Below are 24,345 nucleotides of genomic sequence, written 5' to 3'. Positions count from 1 at the left end.
GCACCCAATGATGGGGAAGTACACCCGAAATAATAGTGTTATTGGCTTTACGTCCCACTTACTACTTCTTTTTACTGTTTTCGGAGACGCCAAATTGCCGGAATTTACTTCTGCAGTAGTTCTTTTACGTACCAGTAAATCTACCGACACAAGGCTGATGTAGTTGAGCACCTTAAAATACCGCCGGACTGATCCAGGATAGAACCTGCCAACTTGGGTTCAGAAGACCAGTGCCTTAACCACCTGAGCCACTTAGCCAGGGCGGCCGTACCTTATGTGCTGAAGTGCTGCAGCACATTGCCTATTGGAAAAATCAATTAGTTTAAAAATATTATCTACAATCAAATACAGTGCGTTCACAGCTCAGCGACAATGTATAAGCTTTTAGCCAGAAACCAGGAATTCTGCCTTTTGCGCATGCGTGCCGAACTTTTCCGATACAAAGAGAATGTGTTCCGATAGGCTGTGGAAACAACAGCGATTCTTCGTTCGACTACTGAGAGGCTGCACTTGCACTAGTCACACTTGCATTACGACCGATATGACAACGTTGCATCTGGCACCCTCTTGACTCAGCGCTAGTATTTATGAGGGGATTGCTTAAATGTCTAGTTTATAAATGTCACTATAAAAACGTAACATGCAATTTTGCATTACGACGTTGCTGTTTTTATTTCAGTGATGTTGGTAACATTGGGAATTTTTAATTAAAGAATATCACAATATCATGTCCTTATTTTGACAACATAAAAAGTACAATTTTTGTAGTTCATCGATTTACAAATGTGGCTATGGAATAGGCAAGTTGGTAGTATGCTATCCTCTTTGGTATTAAAAGGGCGACGCTAACATGATATCGTATTAGAAATAGACCAAGGATGTTTTTCTGAAGACTGCATTATTGAATGTGTATATGAACACTAATCTCGTTATCACCACTCCACTACTAATACATTTATTACTACGTTGCCCCTATTGTGAAATGGTAGGATATCTAGTGAGCCAGTGTTTCTTTCTGATCACATTTGCAGTCATTGCTCTGTTGCTATTTCCTGCGAACTGTTTTTCTTGTAAATTATTACATGACCACTTTCTGCAAGTTTGGAATAATAATGTGACCAATTATTGTTGCACAAAACACTCTGAAATCCCACTGTTATCATTTAGTCGGCCATGGCAGCACACGGTGAGACGACAGTAGATATGTGCGCGGTGAAACGCATTAACTTACAATGTTCGCCACTCGCAGCGCAGCGGTGGATTTCTCCCAATCAATCAATCAATCAATCAATCAATCAATCAATCAATCAATCAATCAATCAATCAATCAATCAATCAATCAATCAATCAATCAATCAATCAATACTGATCCCGATCTCGCATCTCAAACGTAGGGAAATAGAAATACATTTTTTTTGCTAGGGGCTTTACGTCGCACTGCCCTAAATGCAGATCAACTTCAAGTTGGAAGTAAGCGGCCGTGGCCTTAATTAAGGTACAGCCCCAGCATTTGCCTGGTGTGAAAATGGGAAACCATGGAAAACCATCTTCAGGGCTGCCGATAGTGGGATTCGAACCTACTATCTCCCGGATGCAAGCTCACAGCCGCGCGCCTCAACGCCCATTTTACTCCCCGTGTACTTAGTTCCGAGGAGTATGAAAATAGATCCCTATCAAATACCACCTGCATTTCATCATTGAACTGGAATATTACCGGACACTTATCACAGTTTCCATGTGTATTTATTTCTCAATTAGTGTGTTGCTAGTGTAACTTGCAATGCATATAAGAATGTTCTGCGTTTCAGAAATGTATACGTCAATTCGATCGGCGATTTTTATTTTGCATTAAGGTCTGAGTATTGTAGATGGTGTTGATCAAGACCGGTGTGATTTATTTTAGTTGGTCTTGTTTAGGTCAAGACCGACTACAATCATGTTTAGGCAAATACAGTAGAGACAATAGGCTCCGTGCGCTGATGGGAGTTGCTATAGTAGCCCCTGTGTATACAGGAAAGGGTGATAGACATAAAGCTGAAAATTACAGGCCAGTAAGTTTGACATGCATTGTATGTAAGCTTTGGGAAGGCATTCTTTCTGATTATATTAGACATGTTTGTGAAATTAATAACTGGTTCGATAGCAGGCAACTCGCCCGGTAATAGAAATACAACAGGGGGAAGAGAGTAGAGGAACTTTTTCTGATAAGAAAGGCTCAGGCTTGTGTTGGACTTATTGGAATTCCTGATATTGAAACCGCATGTACACTATGAAAAATTATGCATGAGATGAAAAGTTCAGAATCATTTAAAGTTGCCAATAAGTGATTATTTATATTGTGTGTCTGTATGTATAATATCTTCAAGTCCACCTCCGTAATATAACGGTTGGCGCTACTGGCTGCCTTCCTCGGGGGCCAGGGCTTGAATCCTGACACTGTCAGAAACTGAAGATTGGCATGAGGGTTGGTATGTGGTTAAAAGGGCACATGCAGCTCATTTCCATTAGGGGAGTGCTTGAAAAGAAATGCACCACCTCGGGACGAGGACATGAATGTATGGATGTAAAATACGGTATTTCTGTGAGATATTGATATTGCGTAATGGAGGCCTACTTGTGTAATTATATTTGTGTACTGCCTTTCCAAATCGATTTCGTTAGATTGTAATGAAATACTATAAAATTTCACAATTTGGTCTCTAGTAGAGTACGGTATATTTATTATTATTATTATTATTATTATTATTATTATTATTATTATTATTATTATTATTATTATTCTACTAGCTATAATTAAGACTGTGGCAAAACAATGCAGCGTGTATCTATTATGACGTATGTTCTTTAAAAATATTTATGTACTGCCTTTCCAAATCGATTTCGTTAGATTGTAATGAAATAGAATAAAATTTCACAATTTGGTCTCTAGTAGAGTACGGTATATTTATTATTATTATTATTATTATTATTATTATTATTATTATTAGTATTATTCTAGCTATAATTAAGACTGTGGCAAAACAATGCAGCGTGTATCTATTATGACGTATGTTCTTTAAAAAAGATGGCCTACTGCAGCTTGCTTTGCAAATATAACATTGCTATAATAATTTGTTTCTCATTGTTTACCTATTTGTAAAATGGTTAAAATACATGTTGTAAAGAGTTAGTTTGTATTAATTAAAATGTATACATCCAGAATTACTTCTTGCGATTTACTGCTATCATCCACCGTCTTTTCAAATGCATTTCATGAGGTCATGAAGAAAGCCTTTGTATCACAGTATCTGTTAATGCAGCCAACAACAAGCATATAGTTCTGCCCGAACGTTATCGCAAAAAAATAATCATCTGAAGACAGCATTGTAAAATTACACTTCTTCTACTGATTCTCCTTCTTAATTTATTTACTTGGTTCCGCTTTCGTGTTAAACCCAGCCACTAGTCATTTGATCGTGTAAAACTATGAAGGATGGTATATTAATTGTAAAAAGGGGGGAAGATAAGACATTAGCTGAAAAATCATACGTAGGTATCAAATACTGTGTCAAAAATAAAACAAAACTTGGGACAGAGAATGTACTGGGACAAAAGCTTCAACTCTTCACGACAGTGTGAATCACACGGCGGCTATCTACATCACAAACATGACCGGATCAACACATAGGGAATTCTAATAATGGCCTTAGACAAAAACATAGATTCAACGATAGAGGACCACTGTAAAATGATTTAATATATGTATGTAAACATTACACACATTCCAGCTTCTTATGGTCAGCTGTTGATGAAGGTGCCCGTAAGTAGTTCTCGTAATGTCCACCCGCAGCAACACATTGCTATATGCACGGAGCCTATACGCGACACTTCCGGATTTAGCCTTGTTAAAATGGGAGACAATTCGCACGTGGCGCTTCTAGTGGCGTGACCTGGATATTCGCGCTAAATTCAAATATAAATGGTAATGCACATTCGGAAATGGATAAATAAATTACGTATAGAAATAAAGTATTATTAAGATATGTACTTCAAAGTTGCTAAAGCAATTCTGGTTAAATGAATGAAGAATTATTTCACAGGTTGTTATTAAAAGACTGAAATTAGACATATAATGAAGATGTGAAATGGACTGCTATGAAAGGAATTGATCCTTCATTTATGCATTGCCTTTCTGGCTTTAGCATTCCTGCCTGAACTTTCACGGCTAGATTTGTCTTTCTTCTCATTTAAAAACATTAAGACACTTGTCAATAAAAACATCAGCGCATTCCTTACACACACACGATTCAATGAATTAACATTTAAGAGCTGGACAGTTTTCCTGTTTCATTAACCTACTACGCTGGCGTAGTAGGGGGAGAGGTGATACTCCCAAGTGGCGCGTCCCAGGTGGCGGATTGGGGGTCCTAACTGGAACGCCGGCGGACTTGAGGGAAATAAAATACTTCTCGCGGACCAAACACAACCTCGTGGGTGGGAGACGCACATGAAGAATACACCCACGGTATCCCCTTCCTGTCGTACGAGGCGACTAAAAGGGGCGACCAAGGGATGATCAAATTAGAATCACGATACTACTTGTAATTAATACCACCACGCAGGGAACACCATCGGTCGCCTAGTACCACTATGTTAGGTACACAATATGTTTGTAATTAGTAGCGACAGTGTGTGTTCAGGATGTATTTTACAGTACCTGTGCTTCGTACCACTATATGACCGACACCATGGTTCTGCCTTGCCTATGATTAGTACCCACTATGTGAAGAACACCACGAGATAGTGCGAGTCCACTTATGTGAAGAACACCATAGGTTTGCGTTGCCTGTAAATAGCGACACAATGTGCGAACACCATAGGTCTGTGTTACATGTGCGCATTATATTACCTGTGGGTAGTGCCATAATGTGTGGAATACCGCGTTTCTACGGTACTTTTTATTAGTACCGCAACATGACAAATACCATGGTTCTACTTTCCTAACGATAAGTACCATTATGAGGGGCCGATGACCTAGAATTTGGACCCGTTTAGACTACAATCATCATCAGTTCAGCATTGTGCTTTAGAAGCAGTTTAACGCTAGTTTCTGGGAATTTGGGACATTGCGGGTCGGATCTACTGATTATTTTAACTTCATATCCATCCATTCATTGTTCGTCCTCACGTTTTGAATTCTGGTCAGTGGAGGATTATGGATTTTTAATTGCCCTTACATTTCGTCTCATTTCGTGCCATTAGAAGCCTACTAACAGAAAGAAAATCTATAAATTTAGCCTCAAACACATTGAAAATTTCTCTATAAACAATTCTTGCCATTGCATTAGGGTAAAGCAAATTTGCATCATGATATTGTTTCAACAAAATATGTACATTTCTTAAAACACCCATATTTTCTTCAGTGCTTGACAACGGATTACGACATTACAAATGGGATAACTTGGAACACAACCAACCACACATATATGCAATTTCCTGATTAAATCAAAACCCACAGATCACAGCAACATCAACACATCTGTAGTGAATGTAAACTGCTGCACTATTATTCTTATTATTTTAAGCTAATTAAAATATGGGTCACGCAGGTCAGAAGTTTAGGAAGTACTATCAAAATATCTTTGTAACTGGAAATATATATATGCAAACACAATATTTACTGACATTTTCTTGTCACGAGGGAAACTGAAGAAAGACCGCGAATCCTTCTGCACTTCATAGTTATTGCAACCAAACACAGCACATATCTTTCCACTCATATTGAGAAGGAATGACACACGCTACCATTTACTTATGTCAACTTAATGCAAACGCATAAATAACGCCAAAAACTTCACAAACAAATACACGTGTCCTTATGACAGAATCAGAAACTCCAGGTTACTCCACTAGACAGAGCTCTAATCGCTGTCTCTCGATATCTCGCAGACTGTCGCGTATTGTCTCTAGTGTATTTGGTTTAGGCGTTGCGTACGAGATATACAAGGCTGGGACATAGCTACTAATTTGCCGCTGAAAAGACGGCTCGACCGTGTTCACGGTTTGGCCGCTAGATGTCAGGTTTCTGTTCTGCTCTTGGCGGACATCAACGTTGTGATTTACGGAGTAATTGTGATGTTGAACTGATTTTGTGGTATTATTTGTGTGTATTGTTTCTGACGGCGAGTGTCCGTGAGGTTGAAAAGCATGGTGCACTGTTGTGTACCTCTATGTACTTCGGATGCCGCTAAAAAGCAAGAAAATGTGATGTTCCATAATTTTCCTTCGGAGTGCAGTTTAAAGAAGAAATTCTGACATGTTATTTCGGGGCACGACTATGTAGCTTGCATTTTAATACATCAGATTTCTGTGTAAGGATATCAATCAAGCGAATTCTTCCCAACGAAGTTCCTTCTGTTTTTAGTGTATATCCTGCTCACAAACAGAAAAGTGTCAAAGACAGGAAATACCAGCTCCGAGAAATGACGTATTGCTATCAAAATTTAGGAACATTTATGATTCAGATAACGATGAACATACCATATCTTCAGCATATAACTGTCCGACTCGTTGGCTGAATGGTCAGCGTATTGGCCTTCGGTTCAGAGGGTCCCGGGTTCGATTCCCGGCCTGGTCAGGGATTTTAACCTTCATTGGTTAATTCCAGTGACTCGGTTGCTCGGTGTTTGTGCAACTCACACACCACACATAACACTACCATCCACCACAATAACACGCAGTTACCTACACATGGCAGATGCTGCCCACCATCATCGGAGGGTCTGCCATACAAGGGCTGCACTCGGCTAGAAATAGGAACGAAATTATTATTAGCATATAATTGATCTACGTCAGCCAGAAACAAAAATGGTGTACAAGCCTCGTTTCTATGTCAAGAAATGTTAAATCTATATATATTCAAATGCCAGATTACGGAAAACAATCTTTATATTGCGAAGTAGGATGTGGAGCTTTATTTCCGTGAGAAAAAATTGAATCTTACGGGAAGAAAAAGTGAAATACGGAGAAAAGACGCTAAAAATTTGCGTCCTCCGGCATAGGAAAATACCTACCGGCTACAGATTTGACATCTTTGCACTACCTAACTGTACCACATCAGAAGATGCTGAAAAATTACATAGGATATTCTAATGGCGAAACGGGCATAACAACGCTCTGCAAACAGCGGCTTCAATACAAATGTTGCAACATCAGATGTGTGGAGGAAAATATAGCATCGGGCGAGTTGGACGTGCGGTTAGGAGCGCGCAACTATGAGCTCGCATCCGGGAGATAGTGGGTTCGAACCCCACCGTCGGCAGCCGTCAGGATGGTTTTCCGTGGTTTTCCATTTTCATACCAGGTAAGAGAACTCTAGTGGCGGTTGTCGGAAGTATCTCGAGGCCGAGTCTGGTGTTTGCTGTATTTTCCGGCCTTAAAGGCTAGTACACACCTATCGACAAAGTCGCGGGACATTGTATTTGGACAGTTGCGAGACACTGTCCCTAGACTGTTGCGATACAATGTCCCGCGTCCACATTTATAGAGCCAGTTGCACCATAGAAATCGGCGCGAAATGGCGCAAGAAATTGCTTCATGTGCTTTTAATGTTGTGAATCTTTTTCTCCATCTCGTGAATGGACATAGTGAACTTTTTAGCCAGAGACTCCATTAGTTCCCTCCTTTTGTCTATATTCTTATATACTTGCTAGACATAACATCCCAAAGACAAGGGAGGGTGTGTAAATCCTCAATGATTTTTAGAGTAATTTCCATCGCAAAACAACAGAACACGAAACACAACACCAACACGTGGCGGCTCTGCACACTGGCAACGGCGTGTCCCGGGACTTTGTCTCGCGACACGTCCAGACTATTTCCTGTTGCGCAACACTTGTATCATGTATCCCATTTCGAATGGGAGACCTGCGACATGCAACTTTTGTATCGCGACAGTCCCAAACACGGAAAAAATGTCGCAGGACATCCGTGGAACTTGTCGCGATACACGTGTTCCAGAACTTTGTCGCTTGGTGTGTACTAGCGTTGCCTACGAGACACACAAGGCCGGGAAATACAGCACACTAGACTCGTAATCGAGATACTTCCGGCAAGTGCCGCTAGAGTTCTCTTTACTGATCTGTCTCGCCCGCTCATTGCAACATGTTCGAATATGAAAAACTATAAAAATTCATTAAAACTAGTAATTTCAGAAGGCAGCAAACAGTTATGAGATCAAAGATAGACCAAGAGCAATTGTTTGACTTATTTTCTACAACGTATTTCTTACAATATGCTTAAATGAAATAAGTAATTCACGAAAGAAGCAGAGAAATCTGATAGCGAGTTTGTCACTTCTTACCGATTCCTTTAATTATGCCTCAGAGTGTCCGATAAGCGAATCGAGATTGCGTTCATAAATAACTTTGGGTTTAACCGCCCTTTCACCAATTATCAGCGATCCAATCTTTTCCTCCGCACATCCGATATTTTGACATTCGTTTTGAAGCCGCTGTTTGGTGAGCGATGTTATGCCCGTTACGCAAATATTTACCGTCGTTTCGCCGCATTTCTCTTTTTTTCTTCCCGTAAAATTAAATCTGTGTTCGCCTCTGTAGTGTAGTGGTTAGTGTGATTAGCTGTCACCCCCGGAGGTCCGGGTTCGATTCTCGGCCCTGCCACGAAATTTGAAAAGTGGTATGAGGGCTAGAACGGGGTCCACTCAGCCTCGGGAGGTCAGTCGAGTAGAGATGGGTTCGATTTCCACTTCAGCCATCCTCGAAGTGGTTTTCCGTGGTTTCCCACTTCTCCTCCAGGCAAATTCCAGGATAGTACCTAACTTACGACCACGGCCGCTTCCTTCCCTCTTCCCTGCCTGCCCTTTCCAATCTTCTCATCCGTCCACAAGGCCCCTGTTCAGCATAGCAGGTGAGGCTGCCTGGGTGAGGTACTGGTCACCCTCCCCAGCTGTATACCCCGACCCAAAGTCTGGTGCTCCAGGACACTACACTTGAGGCGGTAGACGTGGGATCCCTCGCTGAGTCCGAGGGAAAAACCGACCCTGGAGGGTAAGTGGATGAAAAAAGAAGAAGAAAAATTCGTTCTAACAGGAATAAAGCTCCTAAATAACCAATTTTAGCATGCTTTTCAATTTGGTTTGCTTTTTGGTCAAGTTCAGATACCGTAAAAAAATTCTGATTTCATTACCCGTATCCTACTTCTCAATTTACAGATTATTTTCTGTAATATGGTATTTAATGTTCTCATCCGTATATTTTTTAGATTTAACAGAGATACTCGTAGACTTTCCTTGATATAGAAACGAGTCTTGTACTCCTTTTTCGTTTGTGGCTGACGTATGAAGATATGGTATGTTCATTGTTATCTGAATCGGAACTTTTACTAAATTTGGATGGCAATACATCATTTTTGGGAGGTGGACGCTTCCTGCGTTTGACATTTTCCTGTCTGTGAACAGGATACACAATGAAAACAGAAGGAAGTGTGATTGATGTGCTTACACTGAAATCTGTTTTGTGAGAAGAATTGCTAGGTATCTAAAGAGATCCTACTATATCACCTTTCCTAGAAATAGTTTGTTTCCATTTCTCCCTTAAACCGCATTCGGAAGGGAAACTATGGAACGTCAATTTTCATGATTTTTTAGTGTCATCCGAAATACAGAGAGGTTCACAACAGTGCACCTTTTTCTAAATCTCACAGATAATCACTGACAGAAACAATATTCACAATAAATTGCACAAAATCAACACAGGATTACAATTACTCCGCATTTCACAATTTTAAAGTCCGCCAATAACAGAACAGACAGTAGCTATGTCCCGGCCTTGTATATCTCGTATGCAACGGTACAAGACCGACTCCAATCCTCAGACCGTAATATTAAAAAACATGGCAGCCGAAGTAGCCGGACTGCTGGTATTGGGTACCATGAAAATATCACATACATAATTAAACCAACGGCGGTAATTTAAAATGATACAGGAAACATCATACGGAATATAACTTTTTCACGTATGAAAACGCTTCGCAGACAAGTACGCACCACATATGATAAACTAGAACACATATATTCTGCTAGAAAAGATAACAACAAGCTTATTACTTATAAATTTCAATTATTCAAGTCACATTTTCTCATTGATTTCACTTCGCTGGATAGATGAAAATGCATGATAAAACTGGCAAGAATGAATTTATAGAATCACTTTGAATGTTTAAAAATAAACTAAGGTGCGAAATTCCTCAATTTATTCGGTTTTATGAGTACTATGAAAAAAAATTTGTTGCCTTAGTTTTGATTAGTGGACAATTTCTTATGTCCAGCAACCAATGAAAGGGAAATACAGTACACCCGAAATAATAATATAATTGGCCTTACGTCCCACTAACTACTTTTTACGGTTTTTGGAGACGCCGAAGTGCCTGAATTTTGTCCCGCAGGAGTTGTTTTACGTGCCACTAAATCTACCGACACGAGGCTGACGTATTTGAGCACCTTCAAATACCACGGGACTGAAACAAGATCGAACCTGCTAACTTGGGGTCAGATGGCCAGCGCCTTAACCGTCTGAGCCACTCAGCCCAAGTACACCTGAAATGATTATGTTAACCCAATTAACGGATAATGTTGACATATGGCATAGCAGCACTTCACACAATGATGGTAACCTTAGTAATGAAACGTTCAGACATTAAAGATATAATAGGATTTTACCCAATAAAGAACATAAAGTGTAAAAACTCTATTGACTCTAAAGATAGGTATTGAACCACATGGACGAGCTTCAGTTCGGTGTAGTCTGCATGATAACAGATAACCACAGCATGAATCGAAAATGTTGGTAATGTAAAACCCTGCGTTACAAACCCAGTTACGGTATAAGTTTTTTTCTACTCCAAGATCCAGCCAAACATTTCCGCAGGCAAACACAGATTATTGTAAATACACTTGCATCTAAATCACTGGACACTTTGAAGGACATAGCCACTGATGGAATATCACAATATCAATTATATTCTATCTAAATTAATATTTTTCGAGGAAAACGAAGAGGTTCACCGTTTGGAATTAGAGAAAAGTCCTCCCTAACCTCAGACTTATTCTCAAAATGATATATGCACATTACAGTTTTCTCATCGACTTCAAAATAATCACGATGTATATTCCTAATCCATTTCTCTCTTAAATGTTTTATTCCGTAGAAAACTTAAGAATAGTTGTATGAGAGGCATTGCCATAGTTCAAACTTAAACCTGGTTCACAACACGATTAAAACAAACACATTCTCACATTACAGCGTATAATTACAAATCCGAGGTGTCAACTGACTCATATAAATACACTCGCACACTTATATTCTACAAATAAACTATCATTTATCATCAACTGTCATGAAATTACACCGACTACACACGATAAGAACAAATCAAAACAAACCCACGTTGCCAACATATCCGGCTACTCAATTCGCCATCTTTGGACAATCGAGAGTAGCATTAAGGTCTGAGGATTGGAGTCGGTCTTGAACGGTACTAGCATTTGCCTGTAGGCCACGGTTTAGGTCAACACCTCCTAGATAAGAAGGCCTAACAACAGCGTGGTGACGTAACGCTAAGGAGGCGATGGCAATGCAGAGAAACCGGAACATGGTTAAACACAGACATGATTTTAATATCTTTTCCAATGGAGTAATTTATTTACTAACAAATAGCGTTTAAATTTTAGAGGATATTGAATAATACTGTCGTTATTACCGTTATTTTAGTGACTCTGCCATTAAAGATAAACAGCAAACAGTTGTAAAACACGACAGCATTTTGTAATGTTAACTTACTTAGGCCGAATTGCTAACAGCACAACAGGATATTACAAACATATTTCAGTTTAAATAGGCATTACATGATCTTGAAAGAAAACTAGCACGTATAATATTAGCATAGGCCTAACATCTAAGCTGATGTATCATCACTGGCAGTATTTGCACATGAGCCTACCATGTTTCCTTCCTTGAAGTTCATGTATGGTTTAATGAGAATTTCACCTACCATCGATGTTACCAATTTGTCATTCTGTGCGAAACCTTGAACTTTATGTATTCCAGAAAGTATGTAAGCTTGTGTTCTAATATTGGACTACCATTCAAACTGGAGCCTATTGTTTTACAAATACTGACATGTGGCAACGTTAAATTGCTACTATGTCTCATAGTAGGCCCGAAGGCCTGCAGATTACGAGGTGTCTTGTGTTCGGCAGGACGAATCCTCTCGGCCGTTATTCTTGGTTTTCTAGAGCGGGGCCACTATCTCACCATCAGATAGCTCGCAAATATAATCACGTAGGCTGAGTGGACCTCGAACCAGCCCTCAGATCTAGGTAAAAACCTTGACTTAGCCGGGAATCGAACCCATGCCTCCAGGTAAGAGGCAGGCATTATATCCCTTCACACGGGGTCGCCATAAATTTGTAAACATGAGGAGCTATCAGACAGAAGTTTGAACAAATAATAAGAAAATCATACACATACTCCTTAATGAAATAAGAAATGTTTTAACAAAGACTATTAAATTAACTGTGGGGACATCATCCTCGGTGTTCAATTTACCAACTAGGACTATAATTAACTTGTTTCTTGAATCTTTCTACACATTGTTACACTCATTCCTTGTAATGCAGCTATGATATTTTGTAACTAAAGAATCCGCATTTGTATTAGTAATTTTGTCCACATACACATTAGAAATATTTTATACTTTAATGAAACCCGTTTAGAATTAAAGGCCATGCCCTATTAGATGATTATATATGCTATGCAGTGTGGTTGCCTTGATGTATCGACATACACAGAAATTACTTACGTTCACTTCATCACAGTACAACAACTATCAGGTAACAACATGTACAGTATATTGTACTTTTCAGCTGTGTAAGATTGTGGATTGAAATTCTTAGCATGAGATATGTACTATCTTCAATGGCTCTGTTTATTGCTCCTCTTTCTATTCACTTTTTTGCCTGGTTCTTCTCTTCACCTGCCAGAATGTGACGATATGCTGGGCAGTTGGGAAAGATATAAGGCACTGCAGTCTCTTGACAGTCATGGTCTTGGAAGAGGTGTAGTTAAAAGTTTTTCCTGAGGATCAGTGCCAGTTACTTCCCATAAAATATCACCGTCTTTAAATGTCTGTGGCATACCTGTAAAATAATATTATCACCGTGAGCGAAATTCGTGCATTTCCAGGGTGAATCGGCCTACACCAGCAGCTCTTGTAGGTGGTATGTTTTAATGCGTATAATAATAATAATAATAATAATAATAATAATAATAATAATAATAATAATAATAATAATAATAATAATAATAATAATAATAATAATAATAATAATAATAATAATAATACCGTTGAAATAATGTATCCCATGATTGTGAGCTAACATAACCTTATATCATTGAAGAGAGTTTCGGTTTACTCGGTCTGCCATCTAGTGGGGGCCTAGAGTAAAACGGAACGTCGAAATTGACGAGCAGACAGCCAGATGGCGTCAAATTGAAATGTCTGCACACGGTAGCTGAGGCCATACGATTATTATAAAATAAATTGAGGAGTAAATATGCCTACATATCACCACCTGTTGCGTGTAGTTAAATACGTCATAGACCTATGCTCATTATGATTGTGTGACAATGTATTAATAATAGTTACTCACCATTGAGTTATTAGTAAATCTGTAGTCTTGTCTTGGAATTGCACGTAAACATATCTGGCGCATAACATCGTCTTTCGGAAACTTAATTCATGCACTTCGTTATCACTGTCGAAGTTCTCCTTACAGTTGAGTACGCAACACATCAGTACAATTACGTACACCGGTATTAGCAATTGGCACCATTAAACGAATTAAACTCTTCTAATTTCAGCGTTACATGGCCAAACTCATTGCTGTGTTATTACTGAAAAGGTTCAAGCTTGCCTCCCCATACTGACGTCGCAGTATATTCCCAGAACGGTTGTGAGGCCTTATATCTAGGAGGTGTTGTTTAGGTAAGACCGACTCCAATCCTCAGACCGTAATGTAAAAAAATATGGCGGCCGAAGTCGCCGGATTGCTGGTATTGGCTAACACGTAAATACACGTACATATTATATAAACGGTGGTAAATTAACATGATAAATGTAACATCATAGGGAAAATCACTTTTACACGTATGAAAACGCTTTGCCAACAAGAATCACATCTATTCTACTAGAAAAGAGATCAACAAGCTGATTATTTACAAATTTCAATTCGTCAAAAAACGCTTTTTCATAGATTTCACTTCGCTGGATAGATGAAAATACATGATAAAACTGTTAAAATGATTCTACTAACATCATTTTGAATGTTTCAGAATAAATTAAGGTACGAAATTCCTCGATTTATTCGCTCTCATGACAACTGTGAAACACAAGTTGTTGGCTTAGTTTTGAAGTGGTGAACAATTTCTTAAATTTAGCACTCAGCGAATAGCAAGTACATCCGAAATAATAACGTTATTTGCTTTACGTCCCACTAACTACATTTGTTACGGTTTTCGGAGACGTCGAAGTGCCGAAACTTAGTCCTGCAGTAGTTCTTTTACATGCCAGTAAATCTACCGACACGAGGCTGACGTATTTGAGCACCTTCAAATACAGCCCGACTGAGCCAGGATCGAATCTGCCAACTTAGGGTCAAAAGGCTATCGCCGTAACCGTCTGACCACTCAACCCAAGTACACCCGAAATAATTTTGTTAACCCAATCAACGGCCCTGGTAATGCTAACATAATGTTGACATATGGCATAGCAGCACTTCACACAATGATAATGAAACGTTCAGACACTAAAGATATAATAAGGTCTTTACCCATTAAAGAACATTGACTAAGAATTGATATTTAACCAAATGGACGAGCTTCAGTTAAGCGCAGTCTGCTTGATAACAGATAACCACAGGATGAATCGGAAGGTGTTGGTAGTGTAAAACCCTACGTTAAAAACCCAGCTAATCCCTCAGGTCACTATATCATCCGTGTAACAGTATACAGATTGCTCCAACTGTCACACTTATAACCCCCTGTGGGTGGGGGCGGTAGAATAACACCCACGGTATCCCCTGCCTGTCGTAAGAGGCGATTAAAAGGGGCCCCAGGGGCTCTGAAATTTGGAGCGTGGGTTGGCCACCACGGGGCCCTCAGCTGAGTCCTGACATTGCTTCCACTTACTTGTGCCAGGCTCCTCACTTTTATCTATCCTATCCTACCTCTCTTGGCCAGCTCTTGTTCTTTTCCGACCCCGACGCTATTAGGTTTGCGAGGGCTAGGGAGTCTCTCATTTTCATGCCCTTCGCGACCCTTGTCTTCCTTTGGCCGATACATTCATTTTTCGAAGTGTCGGGTCCCTTTCATTGTTTCTCTCTGATTAGTGTTATATAGAGGGTGGTTGCCTAGTTGTACTTCCTCTTAAAACAATAATCACCACCACCACCACCACCACCACCACCACCAGCATCACACTTGTAAGTTTTGTTATACTCCAAGACCCAGCCAAACATTTTCACAGGCAAAGCACAGATTATTGTAAAATAAACTTGCATCTAAATCACTCACCACTTTGAAACACATAGACACTGACGAAATAACACCATATCAATTATATTCTATCTAAATTAATATTTTTCGAGGAACACGAATATTTTGGAAGCAGAGAAATGGTTTCCCTAAACTCAGACTTATTCTCAAAATGATGTGTGCACGCTACAGTTTTGTCATGGACTTCAAAATAATCCGATGTATATTCCTAACCCATTTCTATCTTAATGTTCTAATCCGTAGAAAACTTAAGAATAGTTGTATGAGAGGCATTGCCATAGTTAGACTAAAACCTGGTTCACCTAGTGTACTCATGTTCTTTAATGGGTAAAAAAACACGATTAAAACAAGCATATTCTCACATTACTGAGTATAATTACAGATCGTATTTGTCCACTGACTCATATAAATACACTTGCATACTTATATTCTACAAAAAAAAACTAACATTTATCGTCAATATTCATAAAAATTACACAGACTACATACGACAAGTATAAAATTAGAAGGAATTTTAGCAGAAGCGACTGGGGTAAATTTTCATTCATTGGGAAGGGCGTGAAGGAGTGGAACAGTTTACCAGGGGTAGTGTTTGATCCTTTTCCAAAATCTGTACAGGTATTCAAGAAGAGAATAAACAGCAACAGGGAAAATAAATGAAATGTTAGAGGGCATTCGACCAGTGCAGGCTATTGCAAATAAAAAATGTGTGTTAAAAAAATTCCATCCCCTGGTCCATGGAGTTTGGACAGCCAAAGTAGGGGACTGCCTGTAGGGGTGAAGTACAGTGGGGACTTCGAGGGCCCTGGGACCGCTACGGTAGCTGTGAAGGCCCTTCAGGAACTCTGAAAAGTGGTGGCAAAAGGGGGCTCAGGTTAAGGCGCAACAGGTCGTTATGCTACTTAGGTTCCAAAATGGGTAAAAATAAAATAAAAATAAATGTAATGTAAATTTTAATCTTATACCAGTTGCATAGTATTATTTGAAGTAATTCCACATACTGTATATAAGAGTTGACTATGTTTGTAAGTATAGGGGATATTATAAGTAGAATTTTGTAAACAATATAAATTTATTAAGGATGATCTGTTTGTTTAATAGAAAAAGATTGTTAGCATAAATTGTATATTATTGTATTCTTGAAAAAAAATTCTTCTCTTGTTAATTTAAAATTTAGTGCTTGACAATAATGTATTTTAGTGTACCATTTACCACCGAGGTAGACACCTCATTTGCAAATAAAGAGATTTTGATTTGATAACAACAAACCAAAACAAACCCAGATTTCCAACAATTCCGGCTACTCGTTTCGCCATCTTTGAACGATCGAGAGTAGCATTTAAGGTCTGAGGATGGAGTCGGTCTTGGTAGGTACAAGACCATCTACAATAATATCAGACCTTAATACAAAAACAACATGGCCGACGCATCGGTTCCATGTAAACACGCCTGTGATACATAAACATAACCTTTTAATTATCGTATTGAGTTGCTAAGCTGTCAATAATAACGAACAGAGCACTTAACTTTGGGTAATAGACCAATTATATCTAGAAATACCCTAATTTAAGATAAGCAGTATGTGGATAATTCAAAATATAAATATTTTCTGTGAAATAGCTTGGTAAAGGAAATAGGTAATATAGGACTGCACTCTAAAATAACAGTCCTGGGGGAATATTTCATGCGTTTCAGGTCAGTCAATTAATTAATTAATTAATCGACCACCAATGAACCGAATTAGGGCTGTCGTCCAAGTGGCAATTACGTATCAATTCTCTACCTACGGTAGTCTTTTCTTAAGTGATTTCAAAAAAGTTGGAAATTTATCTAATTGGTGTAGATTAGTAGGGGGCACCCTTGGCAAATTATTCCGGACCGTAATTCTTCTTCCTATAAATCAGTACTTGTTTTAGAAATACATTAATTTGAATGACATTGCTATTACCATACGCTTTTAAATATAATAGCCTACCTCGTTCATGAAATTTGTTAGAAGCGAAACCTTGTCACGAATTTCAATTCTCTTATAACAATGATTCTGATAATGATCCACCAAACTGCTACATATGTTTCTCTTCAGATAATCACTAGGAGCATCAATTTGAAATACTCTGGTAGCGTATGCATTTTCGTATAAAGCACTTTAACACCCAAATCGTTGGCAACGTAAATACGTACTGTAAGTGACAGTATATCACTTGATACCTTGTCCTCCTATTCATCAAAGAGAATGTAATCTTCATTCGCAGATAAAATAAATAGCTTTATCACTTTTTATAGGCTCACTTTAAAAATCCTCAAAAGGATTTACTAGGATTGACACCAACACAGAGTTTTGCCCTTATCCGAAAAAAAAAAAAAAAAAAAAAACCCACAGCTCATTAAGTACACGGAACACATCCTCTCTATTGACAAATTTATCCCCGAATGTTTAATGCACCCTATAGTCCATCTTCGTAGTAAGCGTCTTTCTGGACGACCGGAGGTGTGGCCTGGCCTCGTGTGCGAGGAACTATGGGAGCGTTCGCGCTGGTGGTGGGGGAAGAACTTGAACCTTTCCTCCAGCTGACACAGTCGAGTTCAGGCAGCGGACGTAGCCCTGGGAACTGACTGAAATAGTGTGGAAAGCTTAGGCGCGATACGTTCCCGGGTCGGGGTGGTCATTATGCAATGGCTCATTGGTGTACATACATCGCACTAACTCAAAGGTGTAGGAATTACTTAATATGATAAACTAGTGAAAATAAAATAGTACCGTACATTGTACAAATCGAGTCTTATATTTCGATTGTCTGCCTTAAAACTTTGTCAATTAACTACACAGGCCTTTGAACATAACATTCTAAAATTTCAGTTCTATTCCAGTACGGAAATACTTCGTAACTTTCGTCGTAAATGTTGGTGACGTCAAGAAATCAGAGGGTCATGCCTAAAAGAATTCATATCGGATGATGCTTTCGACACAACGTGAAATAAATCTCAGTGTATAGTAAAAGTGGAGGTCAATATTTTGGCACTCTGTAGCCTTTAATTTATTCTTATACATTCTTATTATACATTCTTACGAATATGAAATCTGTTATATAAAATTGAAAGGTTTGAACCATTTGGTAGAAAATCAATTGAGCATAAGACAGTAACTTGCAACTGGTAATACTGCGAATAAAGGAAGTTCGTTTGAAACTGTACTGTACTGTATACCAAGGAAAGGCGCATCGGTACGCGCTATCAGTTCATCAATCGCCTAACGAATAGGAGGAAGTTGTTTCCACTGACAGCCTGGAGATATAATCTACTTAACGTGATTTCTAGTGAAATACGTATAAAAGAGATTAATTAATGCAAATTTGTCGGGAAAATGCAGAGAAGAAGCATTAGTAGAAATACTTCAGCTACTTTCATAATAATATTAACAATGTCTACTTTTCTTGTCCATCAGAAGAAATATAATAATATATAATACTCTTGAATAACCTGCTATTGTTATGACAGAGAACAGGTCTCCTACAGCAACAGCAGCAACAAAAACAACGAAAACAGCAATAAAATGCTCCGGAACAATAGACAATATAAATCTGTCTCATAAAATCAGAGCAAAAATATTATCGGACTTCTTACGTGTTCTATGATCACTTTTGTTTAATATTCGGAGTTCGGGGATCTTATTTACAAATTATTCAGAATAATCTTCACTCTCGTCTGAATCAGTGCCATCTGAAGTTTCACCGAGGTTGATGTCGGACTGGTCTAATTCTAATTCCTTATGCATGGTGTTGTCACGCTCCCAGTATTCCTGCTCAGTGTCTTTTACGTGGTCGCAACATTTTTTCCGTTTGTCTTGCGAATACTGTGCAAGCAATATTCGCAAAGAGCTTCCTTTTTGTCGAGTGTGTCTGCTGTCAAGTCACGAGTGATCTATAAGACAGAGAAATATTTCGTACAAAATAAGCATTTTTATTTATATTGGGAATAGGAGCGCGTCATTTATGAACAGTGAAGGCATTAGAGATGCTATGGCACACATTTTTATGCTAAAAAACTAATTATGCTGTATTACTATTAATTGAGATATATTATTATTTTTGCTAGGGGCTTTACGTCGCACCGACATAGATAGGTCTTATGGCGACGATGGGATAGGAAAGGCCTAGGAGTTGGAAGGAAGCGGCCGTGGCCTTAATTAAGGTACAGCCCCAGCATTTGCCTGGTGTGAAAATGGGAAACCACGGAAAACCATCTTCAGGGCTGCCGATAGTGGGATTCGAATCTACTATCTCCCCGATGGAAGCTCACAGCCGCGCGCCTCTACGCGCACGGCCAACTCGCCCGGTGAGATATATTCTTATCACGGATCTCTCCTTTGATATCTCCCCAAACCGACTCAGTGTGATTGAGATCTGGATGATATGTTTCATATGTTCACTCATGGTATAAACACTTTCACGTGCCTAGCCTCGCAGTGGTCTCCCAGATTTAAAAGAGGACCTAGAAGCCATGCTCGTCACTTCAGTAATTTCAACTTAGCCCGCACGCAACAACACGCGCCGCTTGAGAGACGTTTTCACTTCAGCGCTAGCCTGGCGACTGGACCTGCTGTAGGAGTGGGGGGACGATAGCTCCCACCACTGCATGCGCAACCATTTCTCGCGCAGGACGCTTTCAACCAAAACGGACTATAATAAACTACTTGTAACTGCGAAATCGTCACTTGATCTGAATGTAAGAGCATCTGCTGTAATATAAATTACATACAGGCATGCAATACGATCGACACGTCCTAATATATCAAAATAGTTTTAAAACCAAATTTCAATAAAAATATCACTGCACTAACGTTTCTTAATCAAACCAAACCAACAGAAAGAACTAAACTGATGCTCCGCACATGCTCATGAGTACATTTGAACAAACCGATCGGGCCGCCATTTTAGCTAATATCGATAGTTGCATTAAGGTCTGATATATTGTAGTTGGTTTGAGTTGGTCTTGGTAGGTAGCCTAGAATAATCGATTATTTAATATTTTCTTCAATCGATAATCGATTGTGCTCGTCGTTTTCGTTTGGTCATGCTGAATTCTCGCATGCCGTTAAGGCCAAATTAAGTATGAATTGTTTTGTGAGTATAATTCGTTAATCAGTAGTTGTAAGCATGCCCGCAATATCCCCAAAATAAAGAATTTCAGTCCAACGTGCCCTTCATATTAGAATTGTTTGGTAATCGTTTTTCGTGACATAGAGGTTATGTTGTAGGTAGACTTGGACTAGAAATGGTGCGAATTTCTTGTTTAAAGAGTAATGTGGGATATCATACTGTAGGTGAGCTTCTGGATTAACTGTGGTATAGTTTTGGACTTCTTGTTACTGACTTCTTTTTATCATCATTCTTGTACAGTTTTCTGCTTACAGCCCTTGTTGTCACATGAATACTCAGTGCTGTTTTATACTTGCTTTTAAAAAAATCCTCATATGTTTTTTAACACACTACCGTCTATTGGAAACTAGTTCAGTAGGTCATAGAAAATTTTCCTTTATGCAATATTTTTTATGGAGATCGATATAGTTCAAAATTGTGTGCATTCAGTCTTTGGGAAGATTCCATGTAGATAGATGCCTCTCAAAAATGATTCATTATATGCAAATAAATTAATCGTTTTTAATATGAGTTTCATTATTGTGCGTGTTTGTGTGTGTGAGAGAGAGATGGATAAATCTCTCAAACAGTGGTGATACATAAATATTTGTCCACACATGTGAAGGAAACCAAACTTCTTTTGACATGTGAATGGTGATGGGCCTAAATTAATACACATGCTTGAATGAAGCCAAACCTCTTGATGAGTGAATGGTTTGAATTGGTAGGGCTTACTGTCTGACAATTTTACTGTCTTCAAAAAAAAAAATCTAAATTCTGATCATCTGCATGCTGAAATTTTAAAAGAAAACAGGGTTTGTCACATGGACAAGAAAATTACACTTGTTATCATCAAAGTATGGAAAGGTGTTCATTTTCTTGTAACTTTTGGCAAAAAATCGTGATGAAAGAAAATTGACTTTCTTGTCTCAAAGGGGAAAACTCTTGATCTTAACAAATTCATTCTACTCCATGCCCTCCTGGTCACATTCAGGTTAAATATAAAGGAATGGGTATAGGCTACTTGGAGTCAAAGAGTTCATGATCCTGTTTATCTTTCCTAAAGTTTGTGAGTTATTGATCTCTTTACATTAGTCCAATACTTTATCTTTCTCTCTTCGCACATAAGCCTGTGCTGAGCGAGTTGGCTGTGCGGTTAGAGACGCACACACGTGAGCTTGCAGTCGGGAGATAGGGGATTCGGACCCCACTGTCGGCAGCCCTGAAGATGGTTTTCCCTGGTCTCCCATTTTCACACCAGGCAAATGCTGGGGCTGTATCGTAAGTAATGCCACAGTCGCTTCCTTCCCACTTCTAGCCCTTTCCTATCCCATCATCGCCATAAGACCTGTCTGCGTTGGTGCGATGTAAAGCAAAAATAATAATAATAATAATAATAAGTGCATCAGATGTAGGTCCTATTCAGTAATATACTGGAAAGTACATAACTAGTTAACCACTATTGCTTAATTGTACATTTACAGTGCACTCTGTATAAACATTAAAGTGCTGCATCTTGTGAATTGAAGTTGAAATGCTGCATTGGTAATTCTTCCTAATAGAGCCAGTCACTGCCCCATTGCTTCAGTTTAAGATGAGAAAATAACATATACCTTCACTCTATCACATTTAAGTTTTAAAGTTGGTGGAATGTCAGGTACGGAAAACAAAATTGGAACAAATGGATTATTTCAAGTTCCTAGGATGCATATTCTTCCAGGATTGTGGTATAGTAAGTGATATTGAATCAAAGTAGAACAAAGTTAATGCATTGAGCTCACAGTTGCGATCAGTGGTATTCTGTAAATAAAAAGAAGTTAACTTTCAAGCAAAATTATCCTTACTTCACTTTTCAGATCAGCTTTGTTGCATGGTAATAAAAGCTGGTTAGACTCGGATCATCTTACTCATAAGCTAGAAGTAACTGACATGAATGTTGTGAGAATGATTATAATACAAACAGATAGGGATATTGGCAGGAGGATACTACAATGTAGAGATGAAGTCTATGATAATAATAATAAATAATGGCAAATGGTCTCTGGAGAGGCTTGGTGCAGGTGTTTCGATTTGATGCCAATAGGCGACTTGTGCATCTGTGAGGATGGGGCCCTACCTATGATGAATTCTAATTCTGAAAACGGCACACAAACTCAGTCTCTAAGCCGTTTAAATTAACAAATGAAGGTTAAAATCACCGACCCAGCCGAGAATCAAACCTAGGACCCCTTGGACCAAAGGCCAGCACACTAACCATTTAGCCATGGAGCTGGAGTATTTTAGGAATGAATTTAATGGATGGAGCTTTGCATATGAACAGGCTTTGATTGTGGGATCTTGTCAGACGAATAGAGGAGGACAGACCGAGCGAGTTCGCCATGCAGTGAGGGTTGCGCAGCTGTGAGCTTGCATTCGGGAGATACTGGGTTTGAATCCCACTGTTGGCAGCCCTGAAGATGGTTTTCCCTGGTCTCCCATTTTCACAACAGGCAAGATGCTTGGGCTGTACCTTAATTAAGGCCACGGCTGCTTCCTTCCCACTCTTTGCCCTTTCCTATCCCATCATTGCCATAAGACATATCTGTGTTGGTGCGACGTAAAGCAGATTAAAAAAAAAAAATGAGTAGGATAGGTTACCTAAGAGAAAATTTGACTCAGTCATGCCGGTTAGGAGAAGCAGAAGGAAATCAAGGTGGTGATGTTTAGTCTTGGTGGTGCAATGATTTAAAGATCAGAGACATGTAATTAAACGAGGCCACAGAGCTACTCCTAGTTGCAAATAGAGGATTGTGGATGCACTGAGTTCATTCATGGGGGGTTGCAGACTGAATGCTGTAAGACATAAGAGTCTACAATGAAGTATGTATGTACTATATGGAAGTGCAAGGATCCAGAAAAAGTTGACTGGTGCATAAATGTAATTTTCTGTTAAATGATTCATGCTTGGGCCATTACTTGACTGCTTTTTTTCCTGTCCATGACAACCGTTTTGCACAAAAGAAAGAGCATAATACTATAACTGTGTTGAAAACACATGAGTAAATCTATTAAAGAAACTATTTAAAATAGTTTATGTTGGTTCTACCGTGTCAATACACTTTTATTGGTTAAAAATTATTTATTCCATCATACATGTTTCAGGAACAATATGCAAGGATTTGATTTCACTGATGAAGTGAATGCATATTGTTCTTGAAACATGTAAGGTAAATCCGGGACAGATGCCGATCCGGTAGAGATGACGCATACACTGTAGCTAAAGGTTCCCATCGTTACAGCTAGATGGCAATATGTGCGGTTTTACAGTTTCTAAGGAAGAACTACTGTCTGCGAGTGTGACGAAATTTGCTTGTATATGACGCCAATTATAGCCGATATCTTGAGGCGAGTACATGTTTCCTCCTGACAAAGTTTTTCCGTGTGTTAATTTATTGTATATTAAGTTGGCTTCAAATGCTGAAATCAGACGTTTTTAGTACAGTAGACGTCAGAAGCATAACTGTAGTTGAGAGTAAGCTAATTTTGGGCCGTGATAGCCTTGAGGTATGACAACAGGAGGGTGCGGTGTCTCTCCCTGATAGTTGGGACAGTTGCCGCAC

The sequence above is a fragment of the Anabrus simplex genome, chromosome 4, assembly GCF_040414725.1.
Source record: "Anabrus simplex isolate iqAnaSimp1 chromosome 4, ASM4041472v1, whole genome shotgun sequence".
NCBI lineage: Eukaryota > Metazoa > Arthropoda > Insecta > Orthoptera > Tettigoniidae > Anabrus > Anabrus simplex.
The sequence above is the reverse complement of the archived record's forward strand: the minus strand, read 5'-3'. Positions refer to the sequence as shown.